This window comes from Podarcis erhardii (genome assembly GCF_964252035.2).
Source record: "Podarcis erhardii genome assembly, chromosome: 16".
NCBI classification, from domain to species: domain Eukaryota; kingdom Metazoa; phylum Chordata; class Lepidosauria; order Squamata; family Lacertidae; genus Podarcis; species Podarcis erhardii.
Genome location: NC_138514.1, coordinates 29,098,062 through 29,122,855, shown reverse-complemented (window position 1 = coordinate 29,122,855; position 24,794 = coordinate 29,098,062). Strand labels below are relative to the sequence as shown.

The 24,794-nt window shown below is 46.3% G+C and overlaps 1 protein-coding gene and 1 long non-coding RNA gene across 5 annotated transcripts in view; both read right to left on the bottom strand.

The window, feature by feature from the left end:
* CLIP2 (CAP-Gly domain containing linker protein 2) overlaps positions 1–9,977 on the bottom strand; it is a 77,868-nt gene extending 67,891 nt beyond the window's left edge. The window contains exon 1 of one of the 4 annotated variants that reach the window (XR_014151831.1): positions 9,502–9,977. The gene's annotated coding sequence lies outside the window, so the exon portion shown is untranslated. Of the gene's footprint in view, positions 1–1,635; positions 1,658–9,501 lie in introns of those variants that run through there. The other 3 variants (XM_081843481.1, XM_081843484.1, XM_081843483.1) reach the window with 3 other exon arrangements.
* Positions 9,978–15,778: 5,801 nt separating this feature from the next.
* LOC309331488 lies at positions 15,779–17,115 on the bottom strand. Its single transcript, XR_014151877.1, has 2 exons — positions 16,497–17,115; positions 15,779–16,144 (listed from the first exon to the last, which is right to left on the bottom strand). It is a non-coding gene; the product is annotated as an uncharacterized lncRNA (long non-coding RNA).
* Positions 17,116–24,794: the final 7,679 nt, after the last annotated feature.

Sequence of the window (24,794 nt, the reverse complement as noted above, 5' to 3'; positions counted from 1 at the left end):
CAAAGTAGCAAACAACCAAATCCACAACAAAAAATCAGAAATGATTGGGGTGGGGGAACCCCTTGAAATATTTCAAACACACATAGCAGCAGCGGCACAAAATTTACTGTATTTTTCTGTGTATAAGACTATATTTCCCCCCCCCCAAAAAAAAATGTAAGTTTAAAATTGGGGATCGTCTTATACACGGAATGTTGCAATTAATTATTTCTTAATTTGAGGCACACAAAAAATAGGGTTCGCCTTATACATGGGGGCGTCTTACACACGGTAAAATACAGTACTTTTCTGCAGCTTCAGCTGCTGAGTGGAGAAAGGACCCTTGCCCATCCCAAAGCTGTCTCCTGAGTCACTAGCCACTAAATTGGTTCTCAATTTCACAATCTCCCAGGACAGCCTTCCCTATTCTTGTGCCCTTCAGAGGTTTCGGACTACAAGAGAGCCAGTGTGGTGTAGTGGTTAGAGTGTCGGTCCAGGGTGCAAATCCTCACTCAGCCACAAAGCTCACTGGGTGACCTTGGGCCAGGCCACTGCCTCTCAGAACCTACCTCACAGGGTTGTTGTGAATGAGGAGAGCAAGAACCATGCAGGCCACCACCTTGAGCTCCTGAAAGAAAAAGCTGGGATATACAGTGGTACCTCGGGTTAAGTACTTAATTCGTTCTGGAGGTCTGTTCTTAACCTGAAACTGTTCTTAACCTGAAGCACCACTTTAGCTAATGGGCCCTCCTGCTGCCGCTGCGCCGCCGGAGCACGATTTCTGTTCTTATCCTGAAGCAAAGTTCTTAACCTGAAGCACTATTTCTGGGTTAGCGGAGTCTGTAACCTGAAGCGTATGGTACCTGTAAATGTACCACTGTAAATGAAATACATACAATAATAAATACAACTCCTGTCAGTCATTTTGGCTTTGGGACCAACAGGAGTTGTACTTTCAACACACCTGGAGAGCACCAGGTTGGGGGAGGCTGGTTGGGGGTTTCTTCCAGGTAGGAACTACCTGCATTCTTAGGGGAGGGGAAGCCATGACTGCTTGATGTGGTATGATGCTGCTCTAAATGCATAGTGTAGATGTGCCTCTAGTTTCAGAAAAACAGGGAGAGCAAGATAAGTTGCAGGTAGCTGGCTGAACCTATGGACAGCTCCCTTGTGTCAGTAATGCAGCCCTAGTGACTCACAGCAGGTCTCAGTTTGGAAACAGAAACATTTCAGTCGCCCAGGTGACAGCACTGTGGCAATATAGATCCACAGCTGGCTTGCAGCAGCCCAGATACCACCAACTCTCCATTGCCCACGGGCTCCTGAATAGCAGGAGCTCTGTGAGTTTGCAGGTACATTTCACCCCTGGAGAGGAGGTAGCTACCAGCTCACACCCGTCACCGCCAAGCGCAGCCTGTTTTCCTGCGATATCCTCTTGGGGAAAGTATACAGTCTGGGCCCACAATGGGAGGATTCTTTCATTGTCAAAAGAATGCAGCCAGATCTGAGGTCCCACCAAGACGAATCAATGCCAGCATGTCTCTCCTCCTCCATCTCTTTGTCTTGCCCGCTTTTAAAAGCCCTCAGAACCTATCACGCACACTGGTTCACCTGAAGAGATACACATTAGAGGCTGGTTTTCTCTTAGGCACATACCTGCAAGAACACCTTTACCCACAGAGCAAAGAACTTCTACTTCTTCTTTGGCAATCACTCGCAGCCGAGTATTTTATCTTGCATAAACACAGTTTTAACAATGAGTCCATAAGTGACTGTGGAGGCCAATTCTGGACCCACACGTCCTTCCACAATGGGGACATTGGTTTCTGGAAGGGAGTTGATCACGGTGTGGATTTGCCAAGCGTGCCTTCCTCTTAGCACATTTCTCCCTTACGGCCTGAGTTCGAGCGTCTTCAAAGTCCACGACACCTTTGGTCAAGGCTGTTCTCCAATTGGCTCCCTCACAGGCAAGTGTTTCCCGATTGTTAGTGTTTATACTACATTTTTAGAGATTTGCCTTAAGACAGTCTTTAAACCTCTTTTGTTGACCACCAGCATTACGCTTTCCAAGTTCAGAATAGAGTAGTCGCTTTTGGAAGACGATAACCAGGCATCCGCACAACATGACCAGTCCAACGAAGTTGATGTTGAAGAATCATTGCCTCAACACCGGCGATCTTTGCTTCTTCCAGTACACTGGTATTAGTTCACCTGGCTTCCCAAGTGATGTGTAAACTTCACATATGGACTCTTTCGAGGAGCTGGTGTTTATAAGTGGTCCATGTTTTACAAGCATACAATAAGGTTGGTAGTACAATAGCTTTGTAAACTCACATTTTAGTTTCCCTGTGAATGTCCCAGTCCTCAAACACTCTGCACTACAATCGCGAGAAAGCTGCACTCGCAGAAGTCAGTCGATGCTGGATTTTGGCATCAATGTATTGGAGGCAGCCTTGTATGGTCTCCTGCCCAACCTTCTCCTGCACAGAACAGCCACCTGACCTTCATATAACCTTGAGCATGCAACCTTCACAACAGGGCAATCATACCATTTAGGCTAGCCATTGCCATCCTAATGCAATCCAGATGTTGGGGGCTAGAAATCCCAGCCAGTTGTAGATCCAAAACATCTGGAGGGTACCATGTTGGCACAGGCTATTTTGGACCATTTGAAAGCAACCCAAATATACAGTTGTACCTTGAAAGTCGAACAGAATCTGTTCCAGAAGTCTGTTTGACTTTCAAAACGTTCGGAAATCAAAGCACGGCTTCTGATTGGCTGCAGGAAGTTGCTGCAGCCAATCGGAAGCTGTGCAAGTCCTGTCAGGCATTTGGCTTCCAAAAGAACATTCGAAAACAGGAATGCTTGGGATCTGATTTGTTCAGGAGTCAAGGCGTTCAAGATCCAAGGTACGACTGTAATAATAATAATGCATAATAATGCATTAAAATAAATTAAATACACTTCCCATATCGTTATTGAACCAATATTTTACAACAACCATTGTTTGAAATTGAGGCAAATTAAAAAATGTATTAAAAAATACCTGAAGAAGTGCACACGAAAGCTCATACTCAGAACAAACTTAGTTGGTCTCTAAGGCACTACTTGACCATTTTTTAATTTTTTATTTCGGGTGCGTCAGACCAACACAGCTACCTACCTGAATCTGTAATTGAAGGGTGTGACTGTGATAATCATGAAGGGACCCTTCACTTCTGAATTTGCCACTACACTATTGGGCTCCACCCACTGCTCCACCCTGCCAGTCCTAGTAGACACCAGCCACGTGTCCTCCAAAGTGGTTGGAGCAGAATGTACGTGTGGGACAAGGCAGCCGTGAAATTTCTAGAGGGACTGAGCTAGTTTGCTTACATATCAGTGAATCCACAAAAACATTTTCACAGTGTAAGTTGACACACAGAGATATATGCCCGTCAGACCGATTGGACAGGAGGTATTCAATCTCCTCCCATGTCATTCTGAAAGTCACCTAAAGGCCAAGTCTCCCTTGTCTAGACAGATGACCCAGATTTCTATGTGCCGAGAACCTAAAGAGGTATTGATTTTATGCTGGGGGTGTTCAGCACCTTGGGGGAGGGGAAAGAGAAAATGGGGTCGTTGTGGATCGGGGTTGTTGTGGATTGATGAATCCTTTCCCCTTGCATGTGCAAAGATTGACAACTCATGTTCTAACACCTCAGTTATTGACAGGACATTTTTAGGCATCTCATACCCCAGCTAGACATAAGGTGTGAAATTTTACATATTCAGAGCCCTGTGGACATGACTAACTTAGGTCCCTTAATTCAAATAGGTATACTCTGAGCAGATACAACAATTTTGTGAGCAGGGGGCAGGAACTGTCCATGTGCTGAATTTGGCAACTGTCACAGAATTCTTCCCAATATCATAATTTACAATGCAGACATTTTCAGGACCACCAAGGACCAACAGTCCCAGTTTCAGGCAATAAGCCTGGGCTTTGGTAGGGTGTGTGTGTGTGTGTGGAAGCCGTCTGTTTAAAGCACTATGACGCCACTTCAGACACTCATGACTGCTCCCCAAAGAATCCTGGGAACTGTACAGTGGTACCTCAGGTTACATACGCTTCAGGTTACAGACTCCGCTAACCCAGAAATAGTGCTTCAGGTTAAGAACTTTGCTTCAGGATGAGAACAGAAATTGTGCTCCAGCGGCGTGGCAGCAGCAGGAGGCCCCATTATTTAAAGTGGTGCTTCAGGTTAAGAACGGACCTCTGGAACGAATTAAGTACAGTGGTACCTCAGGTTAAGTGCTTATTTCATTCCGGAGGTCCATACTTAACCTGAAACTGTTCTGAACCTTAAGCACCACTTTAGCAAATGGGACCTCCCGCTGCTGCCGCCGCGCCACCGGAGCACGATTTCTGTTCTCATCCTGAAGCAAAGCTCTTAACCCGAGGTACTATTTCTGGGTTATTGGATTCTGTAACCTGAAGCGTATGTAACCCGAGGTACCACTGTAGTCAGTTAAGGACACCAAGAGTTGTTAGGCTCTACCCTGAGTAATACATTCGATTTGCAATGCATTCAGGATCCAAGGTATGACTGTATATAGATATAGCTATAAAATCATAACAGAAAATACACAATATACCTGCTAGCCTGTTTAGTACACCAAATCCAGTAACTCTGGCTGTGTAGACAAGACAACTTTTAAAGCACATTCAAAGCACATTTTTCTCCTCAAAGAATTCTGGGCACTGTAGCTTATGCTTCACAGACTTACAATTCCCTGCAGATCCCAGAATTCATTCTCTCTCTCTCTCTCTCTCTCTCTCTCTCTCTCTCTCTGTGTGTGTGTGTGTGTGTGTTTTGAATGTGTTTTAAAGGTATAGAATATAGACAAACCTATTTGTCCGTGAAGAAGACCCGTTTCTTCTTCCCTTTCCACACAACATTCCTTGTGCTTTGTTTCTTCTGCGCCCTTCAGGGAATGTTGCTGCCTTTGTGAGTCTGGATGGGCCACCAACATCATCCAACATAAACCACTAAACAACAGAAAGCCACCGCCACCGCCATCACTCCCCACACACACACACTTTCCCATCTGGCCTTGCTTAGAGTCAGCCTTTCCATCAAGCACAGCCAAGAAAGCATTGCAGAAGCCAACATCAAAACAGAGAGAAAGAGGCAGCCACAAATCAAGCAAAGCCAGAAATCAAGCGATTAACCCACAGTCAACAACTCAAAGCCATACTCTGATATATTGATATATATATAGTGTTCTATTTCACAGAGGACAGTCCTCTGTAAAGTACCTCTACCATCCAGGGTTAGAAACTCAGATATATAAGCTAGGCGCCAAATGGCTCCTTAAACCAGGATTAGTCGCCAAGACAGAATGCCTAGTTGACATCTTGGGGCCAGACAGCTCAAAAGCCTTGTTTTTTTCAGTATGACTTTTTGATCCCTGAAATTTATTCTGATTGTGCAGATAGAATTCTACAGGATGCGTTGCTAGTGTGTGAAAACAGTTAAGATCCAAGCATCTCTAGGCATGCACCTCCAGATGGAGATGTGAGGTGCTATCCTGGCACCCAGGCATCTTCACTTGCTTGCAGGTGGGCAATAGCCAGGTGCAAAATGCACTTGACAAATTTTGAACGCTGCCACCATCACTCCACACAGCAACCGCTCTGGACCTGGAATTCATAATCCGAGGCCCTTCTCTGTGTGTAGTCCCTGAGGAGGACAGTCTGGAGAGAGGCAACACTCGAGGCCTTTTTAGTGGTGGCTCCCCACCTGCAGAATGCTCTCCCCAGCGAAGCTCAACTGGCGCTGTCTTTATTTTTAGGAACCAGGAAAATATTGCCCTCTTTTACACAGGCTTTTGACTACTTGTGGCCTCTTTTAGCGGGGCAGGATCTGTGAAACCTGCCTTTTATTTGCATTGTTGCACTGGGGGTGGGGTTATAGGTTGTGTTTGCTGTAACTGGTTTGTAAAGTCACGCTGGTTCACTTTTGTGAGGAAAGCAGCTAACAGATACAAATAATAACACTATATTTTTGTTAGGGGGGGAACCAAAAAGCAAGGAGGCGAGCAAGCAAGTGGCTTGGATGGCAGGCAGCCCAGGCAAGCTGCTGAGGAGGAACAACATTTAAAGAAAAGTAGATACTCCAGAGAGCAATTGGGAGCACTGCTTTCTGAAGTGTGCCACCCCAGTTGGGCATTTAAAGATCTGCAAGGGAAGGGGGTGGGTGTTTGGGGACAGCTGAGCGGGAGAGGAGTTTGGAGCAAGCCATGGGGTGGGTTTGGACAGGTTTAAAGTAGGGAGAATCCAGGAGGCAGGGGGTTGTTGAGTGAAGTGAGCAACAACAACAACAGCCCCTAGTAATATTAACAGCAAAGGATCCTGTTGTATTAAACAAGACTGCAAAATATTATCAACTAACAGTGCAAGTCTACATGTGCCTAGTTATTCAAATTCGGTGTGATTTCTCCTATTAGGTACTACAGAATTGCAGCACTCTTGCCTCTTGCTTTCCCACCCTCAAAAAAGAAACTCAGGTCAGATTTCAATAGATAATGTATCACACCACAAATAAAATGTCATAAATTGGAATCACCCTACAACCCAAAGCTTGCGAAATCCTATACAAGCTCCTGTCTATTTTCCATTGTAGATGTTTAGATTTAGATTGGGGAAACCGCAAAACGGAGGGAGGGGGAGAAAAAAGAATTGATCCTTTTTTTCCCTCCACAGCCACAGGTGTATTAAAAAACTTTATAAAACCAGGAGTCATCCAATGAGAATTAAAGTCACATGGTTAAGCTCTCTATATTGGACAAACAGGCCAGACCTTACGCCAAAGAATAAACGGACATAAATCGGACATCAGGAATCACAAGACAGAGAAACCAGTAGGAGAACACTTCAATCTCCCAGGACATTCTATACAAGATCTCAAAGTAGCTGTTTTACTACAAAGGAATTTCAGAAATAGACTGGAAAGAGAAGCTGCTGAATTACAACTTATCACCAAACTTAAAACCATGGAGAAACCTGGTCTGAACAAAGACCTTGGATTCTTATCTCATTATACATGACAAAGCCATTTTTCACCTTTTCACCCCTTGCTTTTTCCTGTAAGACCTATTGCAGTCGTTAAGAGTCGTCAACAGGCTCATCACAGCTATCTGCCAATCACCCATTCCCACCACCCTTCTGAGTAATACCCCTCCCCACCTTCTCACTATATAGAAGGGTCTGGAAACTTCTGTTTCAGTGTATCTGAAGAAGTGTGCATGCACACGAAAGCTCATACCAAGAACTGACTTAGTTGGTCTTTAAGGTGCTACTGGAAGGAATTTGTTATGGTTAAGGCAACGAGGGAGCACCTAACTTGCCCAAGCTTTCAAATTGTAAGGAAGCGTTGCAAGTTTGTTTCTAAATATATTCTTACAATCATTCAGGGGCTTATTAATTAGAATCATAGAGTTGGAAGGGAATCATCCAGTCCGACCCCCTGCCATGCAAGAATCTTTTGCCCTAAGGGCAGGAACGGGGAACCAGTGGCCCTCCTAATACTGCTGGACTCCAACTCCCATCAGCCCGAGCCAAAATGACCCATGGGTGATGGGCGTTGCATCCATTAACACCAGAAGGGTCCTTGTTTTAAAAATTATTCATGGCAGCAGAATGAGAACCTCACGGATTCCATTGATTATAATTTCTTCTTTACCCCTCTCACTTTCTTTTTTTAAACACATTTTAAAGCACATAGTTTTTTTACACATAGTTAAAGCACCTAGAAGGAACGCGGGTGGCGCTGTGGGTTAAACCACAGAGCCTAGGACTTGCCGATCAGAAGGTCAGCGGTTCGAATCCCCGCGACAGGGTGAGCTCCCATTGCTCGGTCCCTGCTCCTGGCAACCTAGCAGTTCGAAAGCACGTCAAAGTGCAAATAGATAAATAGGTACCGCTCCGGCAGGAAGGTAAACGGCGTTTCTGTGTGCTGCTCTGGTTCGCCAGAAGCGGCTTAGTCATGCTGGCCACATGACCCGGAAGCTGTACGCCGGCTCCCTCAGCCAATAAAGCGAGATGAGCGCTGCAACCCCAGAGTCGGTCACGACTGGACCTAATGGTCAGGGGTCCCTTTACCTTAAAACACCTAGAACAGACTTCAGGTAGGAGCTGCTTAAACAAATGGACTCTTATGACACAGCTACTGCACCCATTTTGCAGCTGGGGAACCGAGGCCTGAAGTATTCACCCAGCTGAACAGGGTTTGACCCCTGGGCCTTCCTCACCAATGTGCAAACATGGATGCCACCCAGAGTGTCATTCAAAAAAGAAAAGAGAAGAAGTAGTAACCCCAGCTCCAAGTCAATCCTTCCAGGAGTTCATGCCCTCTCACCTGGAAGCCCATTGCCTCACTCCATAAAGCAGTCGGAAGTGACTACAAGGCTGGCTCATGGCTTGGTGACTACCACATCGAGGGGTGACTTGCACATATGAATGAGGCAAGCCAGGCAGAGCTGCTGCAATACTTCAGCCACGTTTTTAAAAAAAAATAGGAGTCCATCCCATAGTCACACCCTCCAAGCTGCAAATCGGTCAGGCAATGGTCTGTAGATGAATGAAGTGAACTGCCCCCAAGCTTGTTAGCAGTGAAGGGGAAAGCATTCTGCAGCTACTCAGAAACAACACACACACATGGTGTGCTCCATCCCTGGTACCAAAGATGCCCAAACACAACTGTCACTCTTTCCCAGCCCCTCCTCTCTTGCCAAGTCCACTCAAAAGCAGTTGTCAACACAGGGCATCCTTAGCTAACAGCTCCATCCCTGCAAGATGAACAACCAGAGCCAGGCGGCCGTTCGCAGATGGTGTGCCTGTGTGTGCAGAACAGCTTTTCCCAAGATGGAGAAGCCGCATTAATTATTACATTATAATCCTCATTTTTTAAAGTGTGTTCCCGTCAACATTCTTCGTCCTCCGCTGCAATCTGTCATTTTAACCTCACCCTCCAAACCTGGGGAGAGGAGGAAGGGGAAATATGTCGAATATCCCAAAGCTTGGTTCTCACAGGTGCCCCCTCACGCAAAACGCACCCCACAATAACAAGAGCCCTGCTTTCCCTCCCTTGCACCCAAGGACAACGACCAGCCCTTGGGGGGGGGGTGCATGTGTGCATGTTTGGAAGGTGCCAAACAGCCTCGGATAGAATCCGTTGCCAAGGAAGGGCTGGCGCAGCAAACCTTTCCTGATGGATGCTCAGATATTTTCCAATTGGGGGTGGATCTGCAGATCTCTCCCCCTCCCTCCCCCCCCAAGCCCCCAACCAGAAGCAGTCCCCTCCCCAACCCTCTGCATGCCTCCCCCCCCCTCTCTCCTTCCACCCTCCAGCCCACAAACTGCATCCCACCCCTCCATCCCCTCCTTTGTTGCTGTCTCAGCAAAGGCAGCCACCCTGAAGAAGGTCTCCCTTTTGAATCCCAGCCTCCCTCCTTCCTCCTGCACTGGGTGGGCTTACCTCCTTTCTTCTGACTGTGCAAGCTTGCTTCTTCCTTTTTTCCGCCCCTTTTTTTTTTTTGCAGAGGGAAGGATCCGGCCTCGGCGGGGCTGATTCTAGGCCGCCTGCTCCCTCAAACAGAAACAGCTGTAATAATCCTGGTGGCAGCAGCAGCAGCAGCACCAGCAGCCAGCCACTCCCTTCGGATGCAGGCTCGCTGCATCCAAGTCACAAGGAGGAGAAACGGGGCGCGTGGACAAAAGGCGACGCCGGCGAGGACGGGGCGCCTGCTGCTGCGAAGGAGCGTCCGCGCCGCCTCCCTGCATGAGTCTCGGCTCCGCGGGGGAAGCAGCAAGAGGGGGCGGCCCAGCGGGCTCTCGCGGGTCCCCTGCGCGAGATGCGCGCAGAAGCAGAGCTCTCCGCCGCCGCTGCTGCCTTCGCGCCGCTTTGCAGGCGAACAAAAGGGGAAGGAGCCGAGCGGGAGGCGGGAGGGGCGCTCCAGCTGTTTTCACCAAGGCAGGCGCACAAGGTTGGGTCTAGGCGCCGGCGCCGCCGTCTCTGCGTTTCTCGCGGGCCGGCGCTGCAGCGGAACTGAGGCGGGAGGGCGGCAAAAAGGCTCGGCGCGTCCTTTTGAGGGGGTGAAACTCATGTTTGCATTGCTTCCCCGCCCCCCCAGCGAGCTGTCTTAAAAATATGTTTTGGGGTGTGGGGAATTCAAACCTGCAGTTGTTTTTTTACGACTGGAGAAGATTTAGCTTTGTGTGTTGGAAGATGCACCGAAACCGCTTTGGGGAAACCAAAGCACTTTAATTTTCCTTTCTGGAAATGTCAGGTACTGTAATGAAGAAGAAGAAGAAGAAGAAGAAGTGCAAATACTTGCTGATCACCTTTAATTATTTCTATGCACACACATGTGACTTTCCAAGCAAAGCTAAATTATATTAATTTATATCTTTATTCAAAATACCTTTTGAATTCCCAAGTCACGTTGCAACTTTTTAGGACCCCTCATTTTTGGAGGTTGAAAGTGGACGAATTCAACATGCCCTCCACACTGTGGATTTTATTTTATTTATTTTTTAGCAGAGTGCAAAGTAGGGACAGGTTTGGGGAGCAAGACCATAGACTTGGTTTGCCGCTGAGCCTTTAATGGTGAAGTTCTCCCAGGCCTGGAGCTTCAGAAGTCCTGCTGAAAGGCCAGTTGCTGTACCTCTTGGAGAGGGTGTGTCTGCCTTTCTTACAACCACCCGGCAAGGTTGGTTAGGCAGAGAGAGAGGTCTCACCCAAATGGCTCAGTGGCTGAGTGGGGATTTGAACCCTGGTCTCGCACCACTCTAACCACTACACCACGCTGGCTCTCTTGGTCTTAGGTCTAATCCAATCACAACAGCGCCAGATTTAGGGTGGTGCGGGCCATTCCCTCACACAGGGTGCTGAGCTGAGGGGGCGCAAAATTGAAAAGATCCATTTGGGCCTTGCACAGGGCACCATATTATGAAAGTTTACCAAACTCCAGCCCTGATCACAACGTCACAAGATTGTGAAGGGATCCCTAACAGCATCCACAGGAAGTATTAATGCTTGGCGTTTTGTATTATTTTGATTGCGTTTTGAATGGACAGCCTATTTGTGTCTGTGCCAAAAAGCATTTTACTGTATCTGAAACGGCCTCTTGCTACAATCAGCAAATGTTTCTTGCACTGGATTAAAAAAATCAATATCTGAAATATTACAATAAGGTGCAAGACTACACCCTTTTATTTTGTTTCTAAACTATGATTCCCATTAAATAAATAGGGGAAGCACAGAATTAACCCATAGGGTTATGGCAGCAAGAATGGGGGACTGCTCAGAAATGGAAGCCCTGAAACTGCCCCTGGCTGGTGAGTAGATCAAGAAGCTCTGGGAATTAGCTTCAATGTCAAAACTAACCTACTACATCAGATCAAGAGAACAGATTTGTGGAAATATGGTGCCCATTTATAATACATTGCCAGAGAAATCATTCTCTCCCAAATGTTCAGTATGGTGTTGATGTTTTGAAGAATAGCTGATTCTAATAATTAGAAGTAGATTGGCTATAATAAAACACAATGTAATAGAAGCAGGAGTGATGCAGTTATAAAAGTGAAAAACTTAGTCATGTATCCAGATGAGTTAACAACAACTCATTGGGGATGCGTTTATATGTCAGAAACGCACAGAGCTTCTTATATGTTGGTCACCGTTTTTTAGATTAATTCCCATTAATCATTTGTTCATCTCACACTTGTAAGTGCCTTTCACTGTCACTTTCCAAACAGCAAACTCTCTGTGTAGAGCAAGGGCTTGCCGACCGTGGGTCTCCAGCTGTTTTTTGGACTACAACTCCCATCGTCCAAGAACCAGTGGTCAGAGGTGATGGGAATTGTAGTCTAAAAACAGCTGGAGACTGAAGTTCGGGAAATTCTGTTCCAGAGTGACAGAGCACTTAAAGATCACTTTAAGTGGATGGGGAAACCCAGTGATGTGGGCAGGATACTATTATTATTGTTATTGTTATTGTTATTGTTATTGTTATTGTTATTGTTATTATTGCAAACCCATGTTTGCAGCTCTGAAGTGACTTCTCCGGGGCGCAAACCTGGGCAGTGTGTATGGAAGGCCTGGGCTGCCCAGGTGAAAAGACCCTCCCCCCAGCTTCACTGATGTGGTCCAAAGGAAAGCAGAATAATACATTTGGCACTAGCTTGGCTGGAGAAGTTGCTGGAAGGAGGCCAGTATTTGCTCAAATCCCACAAAATACTCAAGAAGCCCTGAAGTCATGTCTGTGACCTTACTCCACAACAAACCATACAGCTACTGCCCGGCTTCCCCTGCAAGAAGAATGTAGTGACCTTCAATGTATATTTAAAACAATCATTCAGTTTCTTTTGTGAGATAAGTATCTTGCGTCCTTCAATGTCTTCAAAAGGGCACAGCGCTATCATCTTGGTGATACGCGAGTTTATGTTGCATTTCACAGATGAATCATTTAAAAGGTTCAAGTTAATCGGGGGGGGGGGGGGTCTTTAAATCAGCAGGCAGCTCTAAACAAAGTCCTCTTTAAAGACTAGCCAGAGGGGGATGCCTTGTTTCGTTTTGAAGCCGAATGACGTTTATTACAGTGGTACCTCAGGTTATATGCGCTTCAGGTTACATATGCTTCAGGTTACTGTTATGTTGTGGGTGAACATATCAGACGACACAACGATTCTTTAACAGCTCTTGTTTATTCAGAGGCCAGAATAGAACTGAACTGAAGAGCTCAGTCAGCCTGCTTATATAGAGCTCCAGAACAGCGTAACTGTTGCAACTTTCTAAAACTATCCAATCACTGAACGTCACTTTCGATCCTTCATTTGCATACAAACTATCCAATCACTGAACGTCACTTTCAATCCTTCATTTGCATAACTATCTACAGTATCCCCCTACTGGCCCAGGGTGAGAACTTCAGTACATAACAGTTACAGACTCCGCTAACCCAGAAATAGTACCTCGGGTTAAGAACTTTGCTTCAGGATGAGAACAGAAATCGCACGGTGGCGGGAGGCCCCATTAGCTAAAGCAGTGCTTCAGGTTAAGAACAGTTTCAGGTTAAGAACGGACCTCCAGAACGAATTAAGTACGTAACCAGAGGTACCACTGTATGACACAAACCGGGCTTTCTCTAACCAGGTGCCCTCCATCAACACAGAGGAAGCCGCAGGGCTATTTAAGCCTCAGTCTGAGTGGGCTGGTTGCTGGATTTGCATTCATAGAATTGTAGAGCTGGAAGGGACCCCATGAGTCATCCAGCCGAACCCCATGCAATGCAGGAATTTCAGCTAAAGCAGCCATGGCAGATGGCCACACAGCCTCTGCTTAAAAACTTCCAGTGAAGGAAAATCCGCCACCTTCCAAGATAGCCCGTTCTACTCTAAAACAGATCTTACAATCCAAATGTCCTTTCTTGTAATTTGAATCCACTGTTTTGGGCCCTACCTTTTGCACCACCAGAAGCCTGCCATATCTAAATAAAGACCTACTTGGAGCTATCCAGGGTGCTATCGCTGCTTTGCCTGTTTGACCTCTGCCCAACCTTCCATATCTGGGCTTGCCCTCCAATATATTGGCCTTGCATTGTGGGAACCTAATCTGTGCATGACCTGATTGTGCTTCTTGGACCTGGAAGTGGTATAGTATCTGGTGTCCCTGGACACTCTGGCTTGTACATTCCCCCCACTGGGTCCCATCTGCGCTGCATATCTGAAGTAGTTTTGTACCACTTTAAACAGTCATGGCTCCCCCCAAAGAATCCTGGGGGCTGCCATTTGTTGCTTGGTGCTGAGAGTTGTTTGAAGGCCCCTATCCCCCTCACAGAGCTACAATTCCCAGAGGGAAGAAGGATTGTTTGTTAGACCTCTGTGGGGAAAATAAATAGGTCTTTGCCTGACACTGAAAAGACCACACTGTGAGCCCCATGGAGGCATCACAGTAAATCCCACAGAAAAGTATACCCACCTCTGCTACGAAGCAGCCTTCCCCAAGTCCTCCAGAAGACGCTGGGCTACAATGTGGTGTGGAGTAGTGGTTAGAGAATTGCGCTAGGACCCGGAAGACCAGAGTTCAAATCCCTACTCAGCCATGAAGCTCACTGGGTGACCTTGGGCCAGCCACCTACCTCACAGGGCTGTTGTGGGAATTAAATGAGGATGGGGAAAACCACTTACTGTATTTATTTTCCCCAATTTGAACTATAAAATGGTGATTTTCTTGATTCAAAATGAGAGTACCCCTAAACGTTTTTTTAGGAGGGGAAGCACTGGTTGTGAGAATTAAATGAGAATGGGGAGAACCACGTATGTCACCTTGAGCCAGTGTTAGAAATTAGCCAGGCACGTTTTGCTACTGGCGCGGGTCCAATTGCGACCATGTGGAGAACTCTGAATGCCAGGTTGGCAACTGACTTCTTCATCTGGCTGGCTCCTCCAACTTTTTAAAGCAGGTAAGCAGAAGGGCTTATTTACTGCAGTTATCTCCCACCTTTTTCTCCAGAGTACAATAGGCATAGGCAAACTCGGCCCTCCAGATGTTTTGAGACTACAATTCCCATCATCCCTGACCACTTGTTCTGTTAGCTAGGGATGATGGGAGTTGTAGTCCCATAACATCTGGAGGGCCAAGTTTACCTATGCCTGGAGTACATGGTTCAGCCCCCTGCCTCAGTTAATCCTCGTGACGGCCCTGTGAGGTAGGTTAAGAGGGTGTGGCTGACTTGAAGCTTGAATTTGTTTTATTCTGGATTGTTTCATTTGATGTTTTAATGTGTTGCAAACCGCTCTGAGATGGTTTTTCTTTAAAATATAAAGCGGTATAGAAATGAAATTAATAATATTTCATTGTTTAAAAAAAGGCACCTAGAAATTCCATTGCGGCGGCCTTAACCCAGGTAATAAGGTGTCATTTTGTGATTTGCTTATATATGTGAGTTTCTAACGCTGCCTTGAGCTCCCGAGAGAAACAAGGTGGGATATAAATGCAATTGATCAATCAACAAATCTCTCATTATCCCCAATTCATTGACCATGCTGATGGGCGCTGGACTGCAACCACATCTGGAGGGCATCAGATTGGGAGAAACTGGTCTGAACTGTAACAGAGGGATGGGCAAGAGGAAAGGCAGGGCTCCAGAGGACTAGAGAGATATTGGCAGTGAACCCCCCAGGCTTGCAGAAGCTGAAAACTGTCGAGTTACAGCTCGGCATCCAAGGAAAAATCAGTCTCACACCATAATAGGTTCCGAAATATGGCTGCTTCTAGGGCTCATGCAGCACAGCTTTTATTGTGTGAAATCAGAAAGATACAAAGTACCAACCAAGCAATTTGTTCTAGCAAGCAGATAAGGACCTTCGCACTAGACCATGCGAGCATCAGGCCATGCCACGTTAGCCAATCATATAGGACAGCACGAGCTGTTCACGCGCTGTTCATGCTCCAAGGATGCTTCTAGCTATGAAATCACCCTGTAACAATAAGAACTTTGCTCATGCTCTCATGTACAAGCAATCATTTTCCCACATATCCCCTTTTTTGTTTATATTATTAGAGGAAAAGAGGGACCATTAGTCCAAATCATTCACTTCATTGCCTAAGCGTCTACACTTTGCAACATAAATTCCTCTTGTAACCCCTGTGGTAGGCCGTGGTCGGTACCACCATGCAGTGCATTGGGAAATCAAAGAGGGTATGCATTGAATGCAACAACACACCATAATGAAGCCAGCAATGCATGCAATTACAATCAATAATATTTTTCTTAACCATAATCCATTAGGTAACCAAGAAGACAACCATTCCCATGGATCAAAACCTTCAGGTGGATTCAAAGGATTATGGGCTATCATTTGTTCCATATGATCAATAGTAGCAGAGATATTGGTCGATTGATCAGTTATATACATGCAGCAATGAGAATGAATTAAGGCACAAATTCCACCTTTAGAAGCAAGGATCACATCTAAAGCATAATGATGTTGAAGAACTACATTTCTTATTTCTGATATTTCTTTGTTAATCATTTTTAAAGCCAAAATGGTGGAATTAAACAAATTTTCTGTCCAGTTTGCCAATTTATGCAAATCACGGTAATTCATGGCTGCACCTAAAGAAGGCAGAAGGGACCTAGAGATGGCCGTTCCTGTATATTGAGAAATAGGTGATAGTACTTCCCTTCTGTTACGCAAACGGACCGCTGGGAGCTTATCTATTTTATATACCAAGGGTACTACTATACCTAACGTGCAGGTACCAGAAAAGGCAGAGGGGATTTCTTTGTAGGCACGTGTGCCACAAAATAACCATAAATCAGATTGAAGCAAACATGTAGTTCTGCTGCTCTTTCTCATCCAGTCGAACCAAACATAAAAGTCACTACACGCAGCTTGTTGTTCATAGGTCATGTAAGTTGTGACATTATTAATTAAAACCTTTGGTCTGCCACTCATGGTTGTAACATTAAGAAAACAAGAAGATCCATTAATGTATTCATGTGTCCAATTACAATATGGATAATGACCTAAAAATTTTTTGCTATTGTGATTAAAATGAAAACAATAAGGAGCTAATTCTACAAGCGATAGAAATACAGGAGGTAAACTTATGCGATTGTCCTTCATATTATTGCTAATCTTATATGAAGCATTTATAGGAATACCATGTAATAGAATGCCAGATCTTTTTGATTGAGGAGGGATATGCATACACATCCAACAATCAGAAAGGTTAAGCATAGAAGCAAAATGATTAATGTCTCTAACGTAAGTATTGTTAGTCCAAATCTGATGATAAAGTTCAGGCCTCCTGGCCTTCTGCAAAAAAGCAGCACGACGAAAGCGGCGTTTTACAAAGTTCACGGAGAGGCTCCATCCGTGTGAAGTGGAATTGTGGGGCCACTCAGGACGATGCCATATTGGTTGCTCGGGGGGGCAATAAGGGTGAGAATGGTAAATTATTCCAATAGCTGTTTCCGAGCAACCTGCGTGATATTTCGTGGCTCGATTATTGGCATGTAAAAACCACAAACCAGGAGAAGCCACACAGCCATTCCTGCAGATACAGGAGCCCATTTGCTGTAAATAAAAAGATTGCAACAAGGCAGAGAACAGAGCCCATTGTCTTCTCAGGCCCTGCTAAAGAACCACATTGCAACTTGCTTTCTGTCCGGGAACCATGCCAAAGCACAAGAATGAAACAACTGGAACACACTGAAACCTCCTCACCCCCTGTCCTGCCAACAGTCCACAATAGTTCCAAGACAGCTTTCTGTACATGCTCAGGGGAACACACCATGGGGCAGGACTCCTGAGGGAGGAGAAAAGAAGAAGAGATCTGGGGGGTAAAATCCAAGCGATGCCGGTCCGGCGAGGGCATCCTTCAAAGCCAGGCTCAGTTCCCAAACAAGAAGCAGCAAAACTGTCATGATATTTGGTGGTTGAAGTGGCGTCCCAGGGAAAAAGTAGAGACGAAGATGGCCTTTCAACGTGCCGGCAAACACTGGAACAGCTGTAGAAGGTGACTCCATCCAGGGCACGTCAATATGGCGATGTCTCCAGCTGCAGGGCGGGTTGAGGTCAGAAGGCAGATTCCCACAGGCAGACAGCGTAAAATGCGGTTGCAAGGCGCTGGTGTCTCCTTGGGCGAAGACGAAGTGAAGTTCAGCAGGCGTAAAATCCTTTCTGCCAAATACCCAGGGTGGCCAGTGTGAGATCTAAGATGTGCTTCATAAAATTGACAAGTCCTGGCCTGTATCAAAGATGGGGCACTTTGTGCTGGGGTGACATTGCTGTGCGATAGATCTGCACTGCACATGAAAATGACCCACTTCGCCACATCCAAAACAGGTTTTATCCTTGGCAGAATTCTGAGACACGGTGGTGGACAAAGCCGTGGCTAGCAGGCAATCAGTCCCCACCGATTGGCAGGCTCTAAGCATATCTGCAATGGCTATATTGGGAGTTGTCATCAAAGGGCGTAGTGCTTGCTTACAGTCCTCATTCGCATTATCAAACGCAAGCTGGCGGACAATCACTTCTTGGGCTGCCACGTCCTGAACTTGCCGTTTAAGGGTGTTATACAAGCGATCGACAAATTGTCCAGAAGGCTCTGTAGGATCCTGTCTGACGCTGCCCCAACGGCCATCTCGCTCATTTTTGTCATCAGGTACAGAAGACAAAGCTTCCTTTATGAATCTCAAATCAAACTGTTCGTGCCGGGCTGGGCCTCCCCCCGGGGCGGCAGGAGCAATCACAGGAAAGAGATTAGGAGTTGTAGAATCAAAGGCCAGCAACGGAGCAGCCGCTCGAAGGGCCTCTTGAAGTGGGGTGGAAGCGGTGCCAGATGCCTTGGGCAGAGGAGGTGGGGGCTTCGGAGGGACATAAACCGGAGGATTCGAAGAAGGCAACGTGGGATGCAGAGGCAAAGGAGGAGCCAAAAGGGCAGGTGAAACAGGCAATGAGGCAGCCAGGAGGATATTTGCAGGAGTTAAGCTCGACATAGCTTTGTAGACTTTACACCAGGCATGCAAAACTTTGACATCAATCTGAGGATGATTTTGAAAGAAGTGTCCAATTTTTTTCCAATCGTCTAACTCCCAATTTCCGTCCTGGGGGAACCAGGGACAGTGAGTGTCCAGGGCTTTTATAAGGGACTTAAGGTCAGCTTTCTGAACAGCAAGGTTGTTACTGGCCAAAAGGAATTTAAGGTCTTTAAAAAATTTTTTCTGTGGTGCAGAGAGAGACTTTCCCATGATTGCAAGAGTTGCAAAAAGAGCAGGGAGCACTTACCGGAGGGATCCTTAGGAGGATGAGGGAGGCGCCTTTTGCCCTGTCCGGGCGGAGATAAGTGCTGATAAGTCCGTAACGTAGTCCAGAATCACATTCACACGGGAGCTCTCACCGGGGATCCACTACGTGGATGAACGACGCGTCTGCAGCCCTGCCGGGCGAGGTGAGGCTGAACGTTGTAAAACAGCATGAAGTCCGAAAGAAATCACACGGGAGCACTCACCAGGGATCCACTACGTGGATGAACGACGTGTAGGTGAGTGCTGAATAAAACAACGTGAAGTCCGAAGGCAGTCACACGGGGCACCAATTGTCGAGTTACAGCTCGGCATCCAAGGAAAAATCAGTCTCACACCATAATAGGTTCCGAAATATGGCTGCTTCTAGGGCTCATGCAGCACAGCTTTTATTGTGTGAAATCAGAAAGATACAAAGTACCAACCAAGCAATTTGTTCTAGCAAGCAGATAAGGACCTTCGCACTAGACCATACGAGCATCAGGCCATGCCACGTTAGCCAATCATATAGGACAGCACGAGCTGTTCACGCGCTGTTCATGCTCCAAGGATGCTTCTAGCTATGAAATCACCCTGTAACAATAAGAACTTTGCTCATGCTCTCATGTACAAGCAATCATTTTCCCAATTTTGTGATTTGCTTATATATGTGCTTATATATGTGCTTATATATATTTGTCATTTTGTGATTTGCTTATATATGTGAGTTTCTAACGCTGCCTTGAGCTCCCGAGAGAAACAAGGTGGGATATAAATGCAATTGATCAATCAACAAATCTCTCATTATCCCCAATTCATTGACCATGCTGATGGGCGCTGGACTGCAACCACATCTGGAGGGCATCAGATTGGGAGAAACTGGTCTGAACTGTAACAGAGGGATGGGCAAGAGGAAAGGCAGGGCTCCAGAGGACTAGAGAGATATTGGCAGTGAACCCCCCAGGCTTGCAGAAGCTGAAAACAAAATTTGCCATGGGGGAGACACCCCCCCCCCAAAAAATATCCCAGTAAGCACTGAGCATGCCCAGTGGCTCTTGAACGTCCTTTTTTTGGCAGGGGGAGGAAAACCAGGTAGAATTAGGGAGATAGAATGGAGTGACTAGAATCTGAACAGAAGCATTCCCACATGTCAACGTTTTGTTTGCTGCTTGTCTCACCTCGTTTCATTCACAGCGTTTTCCGTTTTCATTGGGCGGTTTATCGTTCTCAGTTTTCTCATCATGGTCAGGTTTAATGTGAGCCATATGGACGGGGATCAGATTAGAAAGCTACGTTGAGGAAGCCGAAATTGCTTCGGAAGATTTTGGCCGTGGACAAAATTGCAGCAGTTTCTTGTTGTCGTCTTCAGGCGGATTAAATGCAATTCAGAAAATTGGCAGGGGATTGGAAGTTTAGCCGAGGTAAGAATTGCGCAAAGGCACATCAAAGCACCTAACATTTAACTTCGCGTACAAGAATAGGGACAAAAGCTTGCAAGTCACCCACCCACCATAACAAAAAATCTCAAGTAAATACCCTCAGGGCATTAGGCACTCACTGCTGAAGGCATCGTGCTGTTACAGGCTATATCTGAATGGAGGTGGAACCTGTGGCCCTGGAGATATTGTTGGACTTCAACTCCCATCAGCCTCCAGCCAGAACAGCCAATGGCCAGGGGTGAAGGGAGCTGTAGTCCAACAACACCTTGCCACCTTCACATCACTTCTTCTGCAATAGCCAGCTGTCCCCTAACTGTTAAAGCCCAGAGGGTGATGGGTCTTTTGCTAACAGAAATGCTAGAAAAATCTACCAGGCAGCTACCCAGTTCAAAATAAATCTCAGCAGCCACGGTAGGTAAAATTGCAGGCCATCCTGATGCAAAGCACCAAAGGTATTCATGCGTGTGCATTTTTATATGCATATATGCTACCTAGACATCCAAACCTGATGACTGTGATGTGTAAAATCGTCCATAGGTGCAAAATGTGGCTGCACAAATGCTAGTGCAGACCAGGAGGTTCAAATGCATTGCAAATTACGGTAGCTGGCATCAAGAACACTGCTTCCTGGTGCGTTTTTAAAGCGCTGATGCTAAATTGTAAAGCCCTAAATTGCTTGGGTCTGGCTTATCTAAAGGCTCGCATTTGCCTATGTGATCCTGTCTGCTTGTTTGGATTGACAATAGAGGAGTTGCACAAGTGCAGTCCATTATTTGTTTATTTATTAAATGTGTATACCTCCCTTCATTCGTAGATGTCCTTAGGCTGGAAAGCACAAGGGTAGGGTCTTCTCGGTGGTGGCCCCACAATTGTGTTAAACATCGTTCTTATAAACTGCATCACTTCATACTTTTGTACTCTGCCTTGGAATCCTCTCACAAAGGGCTGTTTGTATGAATGACACATATGGGGCTGTATTATAAAGGCTCCTACCTGGGAGTAAACCCGATTGAATTCAATGGGACTTACTTCCCAGTAGGCATGCATAGTGTTGCACAGTAATTGTTTACTTTCTTAGGAAGGCTTTTTTAAATTTGAAATTTAACAAAAAAATACTAATGGGTTACATCTAATGCTAGTCCTATTCATCATCATCATAATCATCATACCTTGCCCATCTGGCTGGGTCTCCCCAGCCACTCTGGGCGGCTCCCAACAGAATTAATAATAGTTAAAAAGCAATAAAACATAAAACATTAAAAACTTCCCTAAACAAGGCTGCCTTCAGATGTCTTCTAAAGTCAGGTAGTGGTTTATTTCCTTGACATCTGATGGGAAGGCGTTCCACAGGGTGGGTGCCACTACCGAGAAGGCCCTCTGCTTGGTTCCCTGTAACCTCACTTCTCGCAGGGAGGGAACCACCAGAAGGCCCTCAGAGCTGGACCTCAGTGTCCGGGCTGAACAATGGGTGTGGAGACGCTCCTTCAGGTATACCGGGCCAAGGCTGTTTAGGGGAAGCACATTGATGTTAATGGATGTGACTAAGTTAGTTGTTGATGTGTGGTGTGTTCTTTATATGCTGTTTGAAGCCGCCCAGAGTGGCTGGGGCAACTCAGATGGGCAGGGAACAAGTAATAAATCATCACCATCATTATTTTTAGGACTTAGGAAGATGCAACCCCATATTACAAGAGAGAGATTTCTGCTTTTGGAGCAGGAGGTCTGAGCAACCAAAACAATATGAGCTTCTAGGCTACAGCAGTTGGCAACAATTCCCTCCTTTGATGGCTCCGGGAAAGCAGCTCATACTAAATTCATCAACAGCAAAGCAGGGCTGGTGGGTGGTGGTGGAGGAGGAGGAGGATCTGAAGGTCCAGGAAGTAAATATTTCTTAGGCGCACTGGAGTCACCCCTGGCCCACATCCAAAAAACAAGGGTGGGCCAGAGAGGCTGGAAGAGAAGCAAGAGATCCCTTTGGAGGCCGGCCCAGCAATAGGAAGGAGATGGTTGTAGGAGACAGGATAGCTTCCTTCTTGGAGTTGAGATCTCTATCAAAACCTAGAAGTTTGGCACAGCTCTCCAGGCCCACCTCACAGTGCAGAGTCATAGAATTGTAGACTTGGCAGGGACCACGAGGGTCAGCCTAGTTGAACCTCCTGCAACGCAGGAATCTTTTGCGCGACATGGGGCTCAAACCCACAACTCCGAGAGCAAGAGTCTCATGCTATTCCATTGTCGTCCTCTCATCTCTGCTGACCCCTGAAAGGCACTGGAAGAGGTTTAGATTAACTGTTAGGCTAAGTATTTGTTAGAGCAGGAGTGACAATCTTGTGGCTCTCCAGATATTTTCTGAACAACTACTCCAATCCATGTTTTCTCACTGGATGTGCTGGCTGAGTTTCATGGGGGTTGGAGTGCAAAATCCGGAGAGCCACAGATTTAGCCAATCCCGCCGAAGAGCATATTCAGCAGTATTGCACAGGACAGCCTTCTTTGGACAGGTGCCCACCTGGTGTACTGAACTACAACTCCCATCTCAGCCCCAGCCAATATGGGGAGTTGTAGTTCAAAGCATTTGGAGAGCACTAGGTTGGTGAGATAGAGCAAAGCAGGTTACCTGGTTGATGGTTCCCATTAGTGCCAAGAGAAGCTGTTTTCCCGGTGCAAATAGGAATGGCAGGGTGTATATTACTTGATCTGGCCAAATCATAAAATCGTAGAATTGTAGAGTTGGAAAGGACCCCAGGGTCATCCAATCCAACCCCCTGCAATGCAGGAATCTCAACACGGTCCCCCATCCAATCTGAAACTACACTGGACCCTGCTTAGCTTTCCAAATGTGCTACCAGTTATATTGCTGTGCCATTAGGAGGACATGTTTGTGTTAGGAATTATGACCAGTAGGGGAAAGTTAAACTCGCCTTCCCCATAAGAGGCAGCCCTGATTCAGATATACAGTATCTATCTTTATATTGAAATGCAACATATAGATACTGAAATATAGAATCGTAGAATTGTAGAGTTGGAAAGGACCAAACCTCTGTTGGAAAACTTTCACAGAAGGAGAGTCCATCACCTACCAAGGGAGTCCATTCTACTGTCGAACAGCTCTTACTATCAGGAAGGTCTTCCTAATGTTTACTCGGAACCTCTTATGTAGCACAAAACTTTGTAACAGAATAGATTTTGTTTATGTGCAGTCATTTAAACAGCGGACCTTGGAGACGAGTTCAAATCCCACATTAGGCACAAATTAAGGGAGAGGCCTTCCGTCCGTCTGCAAAGTAGGATACAGGGGCTGCTTAAAAAAACAAATAAATACATAAACACATTGCAGCAAATTTCAGTATAATTTTGGCTGACTCTCCTTATTACTCATGGCTGAGTAATGCCACTGCGTAACTCTGCTCCGAGCCAAAACTGGGTGCCAATTTCTCGGAGACAAAAGAAGATTTTGACCTTGCAAAGTGGCCGGTTTTTTTTGTCAACGGATGAGTTTCTGATCATCCCAGAAGTACAGGCTCCCTCTGCTGCTCAGTGTTGCAAATGCACACAACAGGGTTTTATGACAGCGTTTCTGCACCAGCCATTTATAGCACACCAAACGCACATTTGTTACTCATGCTCCTCTTCCTTCAAGGCTGAGAGTCTGGCATCCCATTTTAGGAACATGGGAATGTAGTTTATCTAGCCTAGTATTGGCCACACAGACCGACAACTTGTCCACAAACTTGGTAGGGTTCTCTCCCAGCCCTAGCTGGAAATGTTGGGAATTAGGATCCATAGAACTGTAGAGTTGGAAGTGACTACGAGGGTCATCTAGTCCAACCTCCTGGGATCTTCTGCAAGCAACGCAGACACTCCACCACAGAACTATGACCTTCCCCTGATTTTGCAAGGTCTGAAGGTGCTGCATTACCTTTTCCTGAAAAATGCAGCTCCTCTCCTCAATTGCTCCCCACTTGCCATTGCTGCATGGTAAATGGCTGGATCTTGTCTTTGGCATCAACAGTGCTGGCCCTTGCCTTTAAAGAAGGTGGGTGGAAACTTTGGCCTGCTAGGTGCTGATGTACTACAACTCCCATCAGCCCTGGCAAGCATGGCCAAGGGCCAAAGGTGATGGAAGTTATAGATCGGCAACATCTGGAGGGACAAGGATTCCCCACAGGTGCCTTATAGCTCTAAAAGGCTTGGGACCCAAATACCTGAGCAAGCATCCTCCCGCACCTGTGTTACAACATCTGTTTTGGGGGCCCTTCTCCAGGGGCTTCGATTATCAGTGGTGCACCACTCAACTATATGAGAAAGGGCTTTCCTTGGCATAAGCAGGGAGCCACCACCGAGAAGGCCCACCCTCCTCACCTCCCTTGGGCAGGGCACACAGAGAAGGGCCTCCCTTAGAGCTATCTTTCCAGCATTCCAGGGAGTTGGACTACAATTCTATGATTCTATGAAAGCGTAGGTGAGCGACCAGAATGCTATGACCTCATTTAGGCGCTATGGGAGTTTCAGAGCTTTTGGCGTACCCGTCCAGG